This window comes from Leptodactylus fuscus, chromosome 1 (genome assembly GCF_031893055.1).
Source record: "Leptodactylus fuscus isolate aLepFus1 chromosome 1, aLepFus1.hap2, whole genome shotgun sequence".
Classification (NCBI taxonomy): domain Eukaryota; kingdom Metazoa; phylum Chordata; class Amphibia; order Anura; family Leptodactylidae; genus Leptodactylus; species Leptodactylus fuscus.
This window is the reverse complement of record NC_134265.1, coordinates 142,470,222-142,482,316: the sequence shown is the minus strand read 5'-3', so window position 1 is coordinate 142,482,316 and position 12,095 is coordinate 142,470,222. Positions and strand designations below refer to the sequence as shown.

Genomic DNA, 12,095 nt, shown 5'->3' with positions numbered 1-12,095 from the left:
GGGGGTTGGGGCTGGAATAACAAGTTTTTGGTGAATTTTGTAAGGGAAACACAGAGGTGGAAACAAGAGACATAAGCAGCAGTCTTTCGTTTACAATTATTCCATGTGTGGCTCTAACCCTCCCCTTACTCTACACACTGAACTGACTTGGGGCAGGCCTCAGTCCGCAGGCCTCAGTGTGCAGACAAGTCTCGCGAGAGTATGACTGCACTGCGAGATTTCCTGCCTGAGAGCCGGGAGCGTGGAGAGTGCTGAGGAGACATCACAGGAGCAGCTGTGATGTCCGGACCTTTGTGCTGTGATGTGGACAGCAGATAAAGCTTTACTTCATGAAAGGTATTGTTATGTGAGCAGCGGAGACTCCTGCTAGTAAGTACACAGCGGCCAGGCTGCAGGATGATGTACCAGCCTGGTATCAGCTTCTCTGTGTGCTTACAGGTCAGTCACTCTGCTGATGAACCTCTTCCAAGCAGGGCTGTCACTGTAGCTGGGCTCTATGACATACCAGAGATTTCATGCTGCTTACATGAAGCAAAGTTTTATCCATGTGGACTCTCAGATTAAAGAACATGAGCAACCCCCTACCCTACAACTCCCTGACTAGTGAAGTTCCTGACAACAGACCTCAGGCTACCTTCATTTCTGCGTCAAAGTCTCCATTAAGAGACTACGAACAAAAAAAAAATAAAAGTGTGTGACTATCGTCTAAAAAACAACAGATACCCAAGCGACCCCATTATAGTCAATGAGGACGGTATGTGTCCGCTATTTTAACTCCTGGTCCGCCAACGGTCCAGAAGAGCGGAAAGATTGGCGCTAGTGTTAACCTGTCTTCACAGAGCAGTTGTAGTATATTCACATGCTGCAGATTTACTACAGAAATATCTGCATCTGATGATCCTTATACATCCACAAAGCTATGTAAACATCTGCGGCAGAGTCCCCACCACAGATCCGGCAGAAAACCCAACTTTTAAGGTTTAAAAAATGGGCATCTGCCAGACCCCGGTTATATAGTCATTTATCTCTATTTGAGTACATTTTAGAATGGGTCCTTTTTTTTGTTTTTTTTTAGGTCTTCCAAAGGACCAGAATAAGCGTGCAAAATATAGATGTGAATGATGAGGTTGTTTTTATTTCAGCAAACGCATGTAATTGTTGCATAGCGTATTCAGATAATGGGAGAGCTGCAGAAATTTTTGCAAGAAACCTGTCATGTGAATATACATTTTAACCTTTTCCAGACCTCCCATAGACTATTTAAATGTGGGTGATCACTCTCTTGTTCTGGTACGTACTGGTACGTCCTTGCAGTTTTCAGCAGCTTCTGAAACAGGGACCTGTCTGTGACTACAGCCCGAGCTCCCCTAGAGAAGGCAGGGATGGTTTATTACCGTACCTGCCATCCCTGATTGCCGTGTACACAGCACTCAATGAGCGCTGTACCCACAGCTGTGGGTGCCATCATGTTGCGGCTCCCCTCTGACTTGGCGGTCACGTGATCTGCCGGTATTAGAGTCTTTTAGAGCTGCTGGGTCCTACAGGGCCCAGATCAAGCTCTGTAGTAACAGGCAGGAGGCTATATTCCTCCTGCAACTGGGGCTAAATGTACCAGCCCCAGTTACAGGGGACCTCAGCCTCACTAACAAAAAAAATTCATCAGATGTTTTCAAAGATCTGCTATGACCTTTGGGGGCACAATGTTAAAAGAAAAAAAAAATATACATAAATTAATATGTCAATATAATGCCCCTATTAAAGGTTTTAGCTCCACACCCAATGACACCATACAAAATAAAAAATTACCATAATGGAGAGGAAAAGCTGTTTTAAAAAGTTTTTTTAGTAGCACTTTTTGCTATTAAATGAAAAGACAAAAACACACATTTTCCCTCCACTTTTGGTTATATTTTCCTGGATATGAATTTTTTTTCTAAAAGACATAAAAACAACTTAAAAAAGGCCTATGTTTCATTGAAAAAAGACGCAGAAATTCGTTGAATAATGCATATGATAAAAATGAAATAAACCTGATTTCCTGGACCAGAAATTGGCACGGTACAGAAGTGGTTACGGAAACCCCTTCACAGGGTAAGCGCTGTTAGGTTACCTGAATCAATCTACAGTATTTGTGGGACTGTGTTCATACACTGGGCTCTGGTAACATATACCCTTTAATGACCATCCCTTTACCAACTATAAACGTTTCAATAGTATAGGACTCTAATTTCATTTATTATATATGTTAATTGTATAGATTTTTGTGTAAATATTACATAAAATTTTCAATGATGACTTTAAAGATTAATTTTCTAATGTAGGTTCTGTGGTATGATCTATGGACACTAGATGGCAGATGAATTGTATACAATCATTATAATAAATACCGACGTTTTCTACAATCTGACTTTCGGCAGCTTATCTTAATATTCAAAGTAATTTATTTTAATATTTTTATGGATAAATAGTAAAGTATTTCCTGCACCACTTTTTACACTACAGCCTTATTGTAAAATATAGTAAAATGCTACAGAAAAACACTTGTGTGTATCGTTGCCAGCTGTCGTGCAACTTTTCTGTTTTTAGTTTGAACATTTTAGATGTCTGAGCGTGAACAGTTTGTTCTGTTTTTAACAGACTGTAAAAAAAAAAAAAAAAAAAAGTTTTTTTTTTTTTTTTTGACTCAGCCCACTGATCCATTTTTTTCAGATGTCACTTGGACATCAATCCATTTTATATGTGCTAAAAACAGATACATTGGTTTCTGTTGGCTCTATGTGTTCATTCATACAGACAAACATAGAACATTTTCTTTAAAATAAAAAAAAAGTCTATTTGATGATTCATTCACTCTCATTGTTTGTAAAGCGGCCATGTATTGGCTGTGAAAAAAACATCTGTCACACAGACATTTTTCAATGTCATGTGAGTAAGGCCTAAAACTTTCACATGCTTTCCTTTCTCTCCATTCCATGGTTTAATTGACAAGATGTTGGGTGAGTTTAATCTGTGTGATGGACAGTTCAGACCAGCAGCGTGCATCCTAGACTAGACTGCACAGTTTTCTCTGGATTTACACACTGATACTTCACCGATCAAACCCACTGTTTTGGCCCTTATCAGGGCAAAGCAATTATGTGCACGTTAATAATAATAATAATACATTTTATTTATATATATATGTAGCACCAACATATTCCGCAGCGCTGTACAATTTGTAGGGTTCGGACAAAAAGATACATTACAAAGAAATAGCCACTTCAGACAATGGGACTGAGGGCCCTGCTCACAAGAGCTTACAATCTATGAGATAGAGGGGTGAGCAAGAGGTAGCAGGGGTGGCATGGGAGGTAGCATTGCTTATATAGTGATCAGACAATTTTAGAAGTTACTGTTATTTCACACACAAAACTTTATGGAGCCGTCACCAGTTGTGTCCTTTAACGTGCAGAGGGTGCCTGGACATATAAGGTTGGCCTGAAATAGCATCATATCAAGTGGGGTAATAGGAGAGCGTGAACAGAGAAGGGTTCATTTTTATGGATTCTAATTACGTTACAGAAAGGTTTACATTAGGAATTGTGATAGGCCTGTCTGAAAAGATGTGTCTTTAGTTTGCACTTGAAGCTGTAGAAATTGGGAGTTAATCTTATTGTCCGGGGTAGAGCATTCCAGAGAAGTGGTGCAACTCAGGAGAAGTCTTGTATACGAGCGTGGGAGGTTCTGATAATAGTGGAGGTAAGTGTTAGGTCATTGAGTGAACGGAGAGCACGGGTTGGGCGGTAGACAGAGATGAGGGAGGAAATGTATGGAGGTGCGGCATTATGGAGAGCCTTGTGGATGAGAGTGATAACTTTATATTTTATTCTATAATGAATAGGCAGCCAATGTAGTGACTGGCACAGACCCAAGGCATTGCTGTAGCGTCTAGACTGATAGATGAGCCTGGCCGCTGCATTCAGAATAGATTGTACTGGGGAGAGCTTAGTAAGGGGAAGACCGATTAGTAAGGAGTTACAGTAGTCAAGACGAGAATGAATCAGAGAGACGATAAGTGTCTTTAGTGTATCTCTGGTGAGGAAAGGGCGTATTCTGGAGATGTTTTTGAGATAGAGGTAACATTGAATGTGCGAGTGATTGGATATGGGAGCTGAAGGAGAGGTCTGAGGTAAACATAACCATGAGGGAGCGGGCCTGCTGCCTAGGAGTTATAGTAAGGCCTGAGACTGCAATGGATATATCAGGGACAGATCTATTAGATGGTGGAACAGTAATAGTTCAGTCTTGGAGAGATTTAGTTTTAGATAGAGCGAGGACATGATATTTGAGACAGCAGAAAGACAGTCACTTTACAGAGCTGACAGGGCTCCATTAGCTGTCATTCACAGAGAACAGAACTGAGTTGGCTATGAACAGGGACTGGTGTCACCAGCTTAACCACTGCTACTGGATAGCATAGGTGGTCGTAAACCTAGGCAATGAGATGTAAACAATGAGGAGACTACTAAAGAAATCTATTGGGTAAAACACTTCAGTTAACTTAAAGAGGACCTTTTTATGTCCTCTGACCTGAGCGATATTATTTATCACTAGAACGCTGACAGTGTGCTGTCGCTATCCCTCTGCTGTTCAGAGGGTGGGCCTTACAGTTTAGTGTCATTGCCGGGCTGTAAGGAGCGCCCCCCCCCCCCAACAGTACTCTTCCATAACCTTGTACTTTTGAGGGGAGTGTTCCCCACAGTCCACCGACGACACTATATTGTAAGGCCTGCTCTTCTTACAGTGGTGGGTTATCAGTGCCAAAACTAATGGCACCAATATCTTTGGCGTCAGGGCACATAGCGGCAAAGCTGACAGTGTGATGAATTCAGCTCATGGTCAGATTTCTAGCAGTATATAATACAATCCATGTTAGAGGACATGAAAGGTCCTCTTTAAGCTATAAAATGAAATATGATTCTGCAGATGGGAATACTCCTTCCATAAGATATACCATAAATGCTGCAGCTAAAGTGTGAGTGGCAGTAAGTGGTTACAGGGGGTGACCAGGATAAACCAAAAATAGCATAATTGTGGGAAGTTCAATAAAATTGGCTATAGTGGTCCCATGTCCTGCGATACTAGAGTATACCACTGGAGGTAAATAATGTTTTGTCATTTTATGGCATTTCCTAACATTTTTGTTTTATCCTGAGCAACCCTTTTAAAGGATAACTTGTCATGTTTTTATGAGACGGGTCATTAATGTGAACCATCATGTTTAATAGTTTGTTTGCAGACTCAAGGATGAACAATAGGGCAATGTTATGACCTCCTCCACCTATATGGTACTTATACCATACACAAGCTTTTCACTTATTAATTCCTTTGTCTTTTGTTGTCTCCTAAGAGATGTCTCAAGTGCTTCTCCCTATATTAAGTGAAAAATTTGCACAGCTTTGAGCCAATATTTATTGTGCTTTAAATAATGTGTGCTCAGAGATCTAGGATTTAATTTCTGTATCTCAATATGTTATCATAAATTGCTTATTGCGTTGCCTTTACTTTTTTAGAGGTCAGTACCACACAAACTAGGTTTGGACTATAGTACACAGAACACTTTTAATATTCGGATTTGTGGAACAAGAATGAAAAGATTAATGGCCCAGCATAAAAGGGATTTTTCCCACTCAGAAAGTGATCAGATATCGCTGACTGCTGAGGCATGCATAAATCCTGAGAATGCGTGGTGCTGCAGTTTCCTACACTGGTGATCAGGCATGCTGTTCTGCACAGAGTAACTTTGAAGAGTCGTCAGTACTTTAAAGGGGTTTTACCACAATAGACACCTGAGGATCGCTGGGGTTCTAACTGCTGGAATCTCATTTATCAGAAGAACGGAGATTAATATCCCCTTGAATCCTCGCTGTGGATGAAGCGCAAGTGCACTTGTATCACTGATGCTCTATTTACTTCGACAGCTCCATATAAGTGAACGGAGTGGCAATTACACAAGCTCGCTGACAATTCATAGGGAGTATTCAGTGAGTGTCTAGTTGCACAATCCCCTTACCTGAGTTGCACCCTCCTAATGTTTAGGATTGGTGGGCGTTCTAGCAGTCATATATCATAGCAATGTGTCATCACATAACTGTCTTAGTAAATCCTTTCTTTACACTTTAAAATGCAGTGGCGTAACTACTGTGGTAGCAGTGGTAGCGGCTGCCACAGGGCCCGGTACATTAGGGGGCCCGGTGACAGCCACTACCGTTGCGTTTTTGTTTTTTTTAATAGGCCGTTACTGATCTTGGCTAGGCCAGGATCGGTAAGTGACACCATGGGCCCCACAAACACTATCATTATACTCAGAGGTCTTTGCAGACTCCCGAGTATAATGATCGGAGGACCGGGAGAGATAAGAAACATAAAAAACACTGTTACTTACCTCTCCACGATCCTGCCAGGCCTCCTTCCTAGTTGTCTGACGTCACATGAACCCGACCTGCGTCCTGGGTCATGTGATGTCCGACGTCATTGAAGAAGGACGGCAGCGGTAGCCGAAAGCGTAGGAGCCGGGGGACTGGTAAGAAACAGTAGTTTTTTATATTTTTATTCCCCCGAGTCTCCAATTATTATACTCTGGGGTCTGAAAAGTCAAAAAAAGGGAAGGCGCGCCAAGGAGCTCTTAGAGGGCAGATCTGGCTGTGATCAGTTTCAGGAAGCATGTCGCATTTACAAAGCCCTAGAGGTGTCAAAACAGTGGAAACCTCTAGAAAGTGACCCTGTTTTGAAAACCGCACCCCTCAAAGAATTTATCAAGTGATGTAGTGAGCATTAGTAACCCAGAAGTGAATATGTAAGCTGTGCGGAGTAAATTGGGTACACCAAATCCCATTCTATTTTCCCACTAGCTCCTAAGACACCGATGGAGAAGAGGGGCATTCTGGGGGATCAGCGCTGGTGTATTCTCTCTCATAAGCTCTAAATCTGGGGTGTCCCCTGAAAACGCTTGCACAGCTTATACATTTCCTTCTATTCAAATTCAAAAAAAGCTTTATTGGCACGTCCGAATAGATATTTGGCATTGCCAAAGCTAGTAAAGTGTGTGTGGGGGGGGGAGTTGGATTCGGGTGGGTGGGTGTGGGGTGGGTGGTTTGGGTTATAACAGTCCATGGAGTCTCGTCTTCCTCTTAATTGGTGACTGCTATATGGGGAGGTGGGGGCGGGGTGGGGCGAGTGTATTGGGATAAATATAACAGTCCGTGGAGTCTCATCTGGTTTGGTGACAGCTGGACACGTATTGGGCAGCGATCTCCACAGTGGCCTCTTCTTCTCCCAGTAGGATGTAGAGTTTCCTCTTCTCATCTGCAGATATGAAGTCTGGGATGTGGACAGAGAGTGTTTGGTAGTATACGGCCCTCACAGCTGAGTATTTGGGGCAGTGTAGCAGGAAGTCGGTCTCGTCTTCTAGGGCCCCCTGGTCACAGTGCTGGCACAGTCTGTTCTCCCGTGGCTTGTACGTCTGCCTGTAACGCCCTGTCTCTATCTCTAGGTTGTGGGCGCTCAGTCTGGACCGGCTCAGGGTCTGTCTGTGTTTGGGGTGACGTACTCTCTCCAGGTAGGTGACCATGGTGTAGTCCCTTTGTAGGGATTGGTACATGGTGAGTTTCTTGGAGTTATTTATTTCGTTTCTCCATTCTTCAATGTACCGCTCTCTTTTTGCCTCTGTGGTCACCTTTATTTCGGCCTTGGTTATCATCTGTTGGTGTTTTTGGTTTGGTGGTTGGCTGTTGTTTGGTTGGTGGGTGTCTGGTTTGCTCAGGTGGCTTAGCCATGCTTGGTGGTGGTAGGAGTCGGGCTTGCTCCCCTGGATGTGTGCCTGGAAAGCTAGCGCCCTCTTCTGTATGGTGAGCCATAGGGGGAGTCTGCCTAGCTCTGCCCTGCAGGCCATGTTGGAGGTGTTGCGATGGACATGGAGCAGGTATTTGCAGAACTCCAGGTGGAAGTTCTCTGTTGGGCTGGAATCCCACTTTGACTGGTGTGGGTAGGTGGCTGGGCCCCAAACCTCGCTGCCATAGAGAAGAATCGGGGAGATGACTGCGTCAAATATCTTCAGCCAGACCCTCAACGGTGGTTTGAGGTGGTACAGTTGTCTTCTGATGGCGTAGAAGGTTCTGCAGGCTTTTGCTTTCAGAGTTTTTATTGCTGCTTTGAAGCTTCCTGATTGGCTGAGCTCCAGCCCCAGGTAGGTGTAGCTGTTGGTTTTCTCCAGTGTGGATCCGTTCAGTGTGAATTGTGGGGTGGAGGCTTTGTTGTGGCCCTTCTTCTGAAATACCATGACTTTGGTCTTCTTCTGGTTGATGGGTATGGCTCATGTGGTGCTGAATTTTTCCAGCACTGACAGGCTTTCTTGGAGGTCTTTCTCGGTGGGGGCCAGGAGTAGGAACGGCGTATAGCAGGAACTTCACCTCCCGGTCGTTCAAGGTGAGGCCTGGGGTTGGTGAGGCCTCCAGGGCTGTAGCCAGTTCATTGATATAGATGTTGAAGAGTGTTGGGCTCAGGCTACAGCCTTGTCTGACCCCTCGGGCCTGTTGGAAGTATGCTGTCCTTTTCCCATTCACCTTCACACTGCACTGGTTTCCGGTGTAGGAGCTCTTGATGACGTCGTACGTTATTCCTCCTATTCCACTCTCTAGGAGTTTTAGGAGTAGGCCTGGGTGCCATACTGAGTCGAACGCCTTCTTAAAATCTACGAAGCAGGCGAATATCTTGCCTCTTCTGGTGTTGTGGACGTGCGTCTTGATGAGGCTGTGCAGGGTGTAGATATGGTGTGTGGTGCGGTGGTTTGGCATGAACCCTGCTTGGCTCTTGCTGAGGACCCCGTGTTGTGTGAGGAAGGTGAGGATTCTGTTATTGATGATGCTGTTGAACAGTTTCCCCAGCGTGCTGCTGGCGCAGATCCCTCTGTAGTTGTTGGGGTCATATTGGTCCCCATTCTTGTAGATGGGGGTTATAAGGCCTTTATTCCAGTCTTCAAGGAAGTGTCCAGCATTGAGCACGAGGGTGAATAGCTTTGCCAGTGCCACGTGTATTGCTGGAGGGCTGTATTTGATCATCTCTGGTAGGATGCCGTCAGGGCCACTGGCCTTTTTGCCTTTCAGCAGAGCAATTCTTTCCTGTATATCTTTTATGGTGATTGGTGAGTCCAGAGGGTTCTGGAAGTCTTTGATGACTTTCTCCATGTCCCTCAGTTTGGTGATTATCTGTTGCTGTTCTGGAGTTAGGTCTTCTGGGATGTTTTTGTAGAGACCTCTGAAGTAGTTGAGCCAGATATTGCCATTTTGGATGTGGAGAGAGTTTTTCTTGGGTTTTGTGCCCATGTGGTGCCAGGTCTCCCAGAATGAGCTGTCCTGGAGGGAGTCCTCTAGTTGCTCTATTTTGTGGGAGAGGTACCTCTGTTTCTTCTCTCTGAGGGTGCCTCTGTATTGCTTGCATAGATTGTTGTAGGCTTCCCTCACCTCCTTGTTGTTGGAGTCCCTGTGTTTTTGGTTGGAGGCTGTTCTTAGGGTATGGCGTAGTGCTCTGCAGTCGCTGTCGAACCATTTGTGGGACTGTTTGTTGGTTTGTCGTATTGGTTTGGTTTGTTTCAGGCCTGCTAGTCACAGCCACTTATGTCCTAATGATTTGGCGACTTTTGGGGTTTTTGTTTTCACATTGCACAAGCTAAATTGGGGAAAAAAATCTATTATTTTTGCATCGCCATCTTCTGAAAGGCATAACTTTTTTTTTTTTTCGGTAGACAGAGCTGGTTGAGGGCTTATTTTTTTGCGGGATGACCTCTGCTTTTTATTAGTAGCATTTTGGTTTTCATCTGACCATTTGATTACTTTTTATTGAACATTTTGTAAGGCAAAGGTGGTGAATAATCATTATTTTGTGCTGTTGTGGGGTTTTTTATGACGTTCGCCGATTGGGTTAAATAATGTTTTAGTTTTATTGTTCAGGTTATTACGGACGTGGTGATACTAAATATGTAATGTTTTTTCTATTTTATTTTACATAAAGAAACATTTTATATGGGAAAATGGGATTTTGGGGGCTTTATTTATTTCTAATTTATTTTAACCTTATTTAAACTTTATTTTTACTTTTTTATAACTTTTTTTTTCTGTCCCCATGGCTGATTGAAGCAGTGATCTGCTGATCACAGCTTAACTAGATGTACGCTGCAATACATGTGTTACACGTGTATTGCAGGGTACAGGAAGCTGTCAACCCCGTGCAGACGCACGGGGCTGACAGCTTCCATTTTGGCAGGATCAACCAGGTACGTGGAGGGGATGGCATGGGGCAGACCCGGGGTCACTGATCAGACCCCGGGCTGCCCATTATCAACACCGGCACCCCCCGAAACTGGTGCGGGGGGTGCCGATCGGGACCGATCGAAACCGAAACCCCTGAGATCCCGGAGATCATGTTTGACCGCCGGCATCTCAGAGGTTAACACCAGCGATCGGACCCAGTTCCGACCCAGCGGGTGTTACAGGGCATTGTCAGCCGTAACATACGGCTGACACTCGCAGGGCATGGTGCGCACACAGGTTCTGTGTACGCACCATGCAGCCGCCGTAGTAGTACAGCGGTTTGCAGGAAGTCTTTCCCGGCGGCGCCGTACTATTACGGCGGATGCTGGGAAGGGATTCAGCATAAAGTCAGAGTGGGTTTGCACTGTCAACTTCTTCATTATAAGTGCATTAAAGGACCCTGTTTAATCTGCAACAGTAACTGTGAAACAAGTATCTGTTCTCCCCTGTGAATGGTCTATATGGAATGGTCCTACCGGAAGTCTTGGTGCCGGAAATTGGTGACATGTACCTCTCAATACACTCAAGTGGAGAAATCACATTCCTGAAGTCTGATTTATTCTATGTTCACATCTGCGGTAGAGTCTCCATTGAAGACGCCATCACAGGGTCTGCTTGAAAAAGTCCTGACATGGGGGACCTTTTCCTCTTCCGGTTCCAATCTTAAAACAACAGACATGAGAAGGATCCTATTATAGCCAATGGAGTCCATCGCAAATCCGTGTCTTACTGCTATTTTAGTGGTTCTCCTCTCCATTTCTCTAGTCCTCTGAAGGACAAGAATGATGGAGAGGTGATTCTATTGTGAAACTGGAGGTACACTGCTGCTAAACAACATCCCCACATATAGAGATAGAAGCAGCAAGTAGCAGAACAGGTGAGAGACTGACACAATGTAATCATAATGTTGAAGTTTAGTTTGGGTGGGGTGGCCCTTTAAAGTTATGTTGACATGGCGGAAAATGGTTTCCGCTGTGCACCTTCCGCGCGGCTAGCCGTCGACATTCCGACGTGGCATCCTGCTTTTGATTAGGCACGAATGAACGGGCCTAAACAGGAGTGTGTCTCGAGCCGCGGACGCTGTGGCTGAATCAGCCTTTGAATCCGCGGCAAGATAGAGCATCTCGCTTCTTTTTTTCCGCTAGCGGAAAAAAAAAGTGAGCAGCTCCCATTGAAGTCAATGGGAGCCATTTTTGCAGGCAGATTTTGAAGCAGATTCTGCGTCAAAATCCACCTTCAAAAAAACTCCGTGTGAACGTACCGTAATGTTATCCAGTCCCATTAATAAAATATGAATTTTATTGTATGATTTAATAAGACGATTGAGCTGCTTTCAAAAACAAGTTTTATAAACCCTATAAAAACCTTTTACAGTGTTAATCCAAACAGTGTTTTCTAAGCCGGTTCTCATGGAAAACCCAACACGACATGTCTTAAGGATTTCCCACATGCTTATGAATGATTTAGTTGAACTAATTAACGGTATCCACACAGCAGTATTACAGCACTTGATTTTCCTGTGTGGCACTCTGCCTTCTCCTTTCTGTTAAATCCACCCATGACTCAAAAAACGTAGCAAAATCTGCAACAAAAAGCGTTGCGTTATACTACTGGTTTACCTTTTTTTGCCTAAAAAGAATGGAAAAAAAGGTTTTACGGTCTGTTGTGCGTTTTTTTGTTGTTGTTTTTTTCCCTTTTACAGCCATTTACATTGATCTCTATGTTAATGTATGGCTATCCATTTGCAGGCTT

The 12,095-nt window shown here is 44.0% G+C and overlaps 1 protein-coding gene across 1 annotated transcript in view; it reads left to right on the top strand.

The window, feature by feature from the left end:
- Positions 1 to 233: 233 nt before the first annotated feature.
- Positions 234 to 12,095, top strand: part of AOPEP (aminopeptidase O (putative)) — a 321,287-nt gene continuing 309,425 nt past the window's right edge. The window contains exon 1 of the mRNA XM_075277719.1: positions 234 to 336. The gene's annotated coding sequence lies outside the window, so the exon portion shown is untranslated. The remainder of the gene's footprint in view (positions 337 to 12,095) is intronic.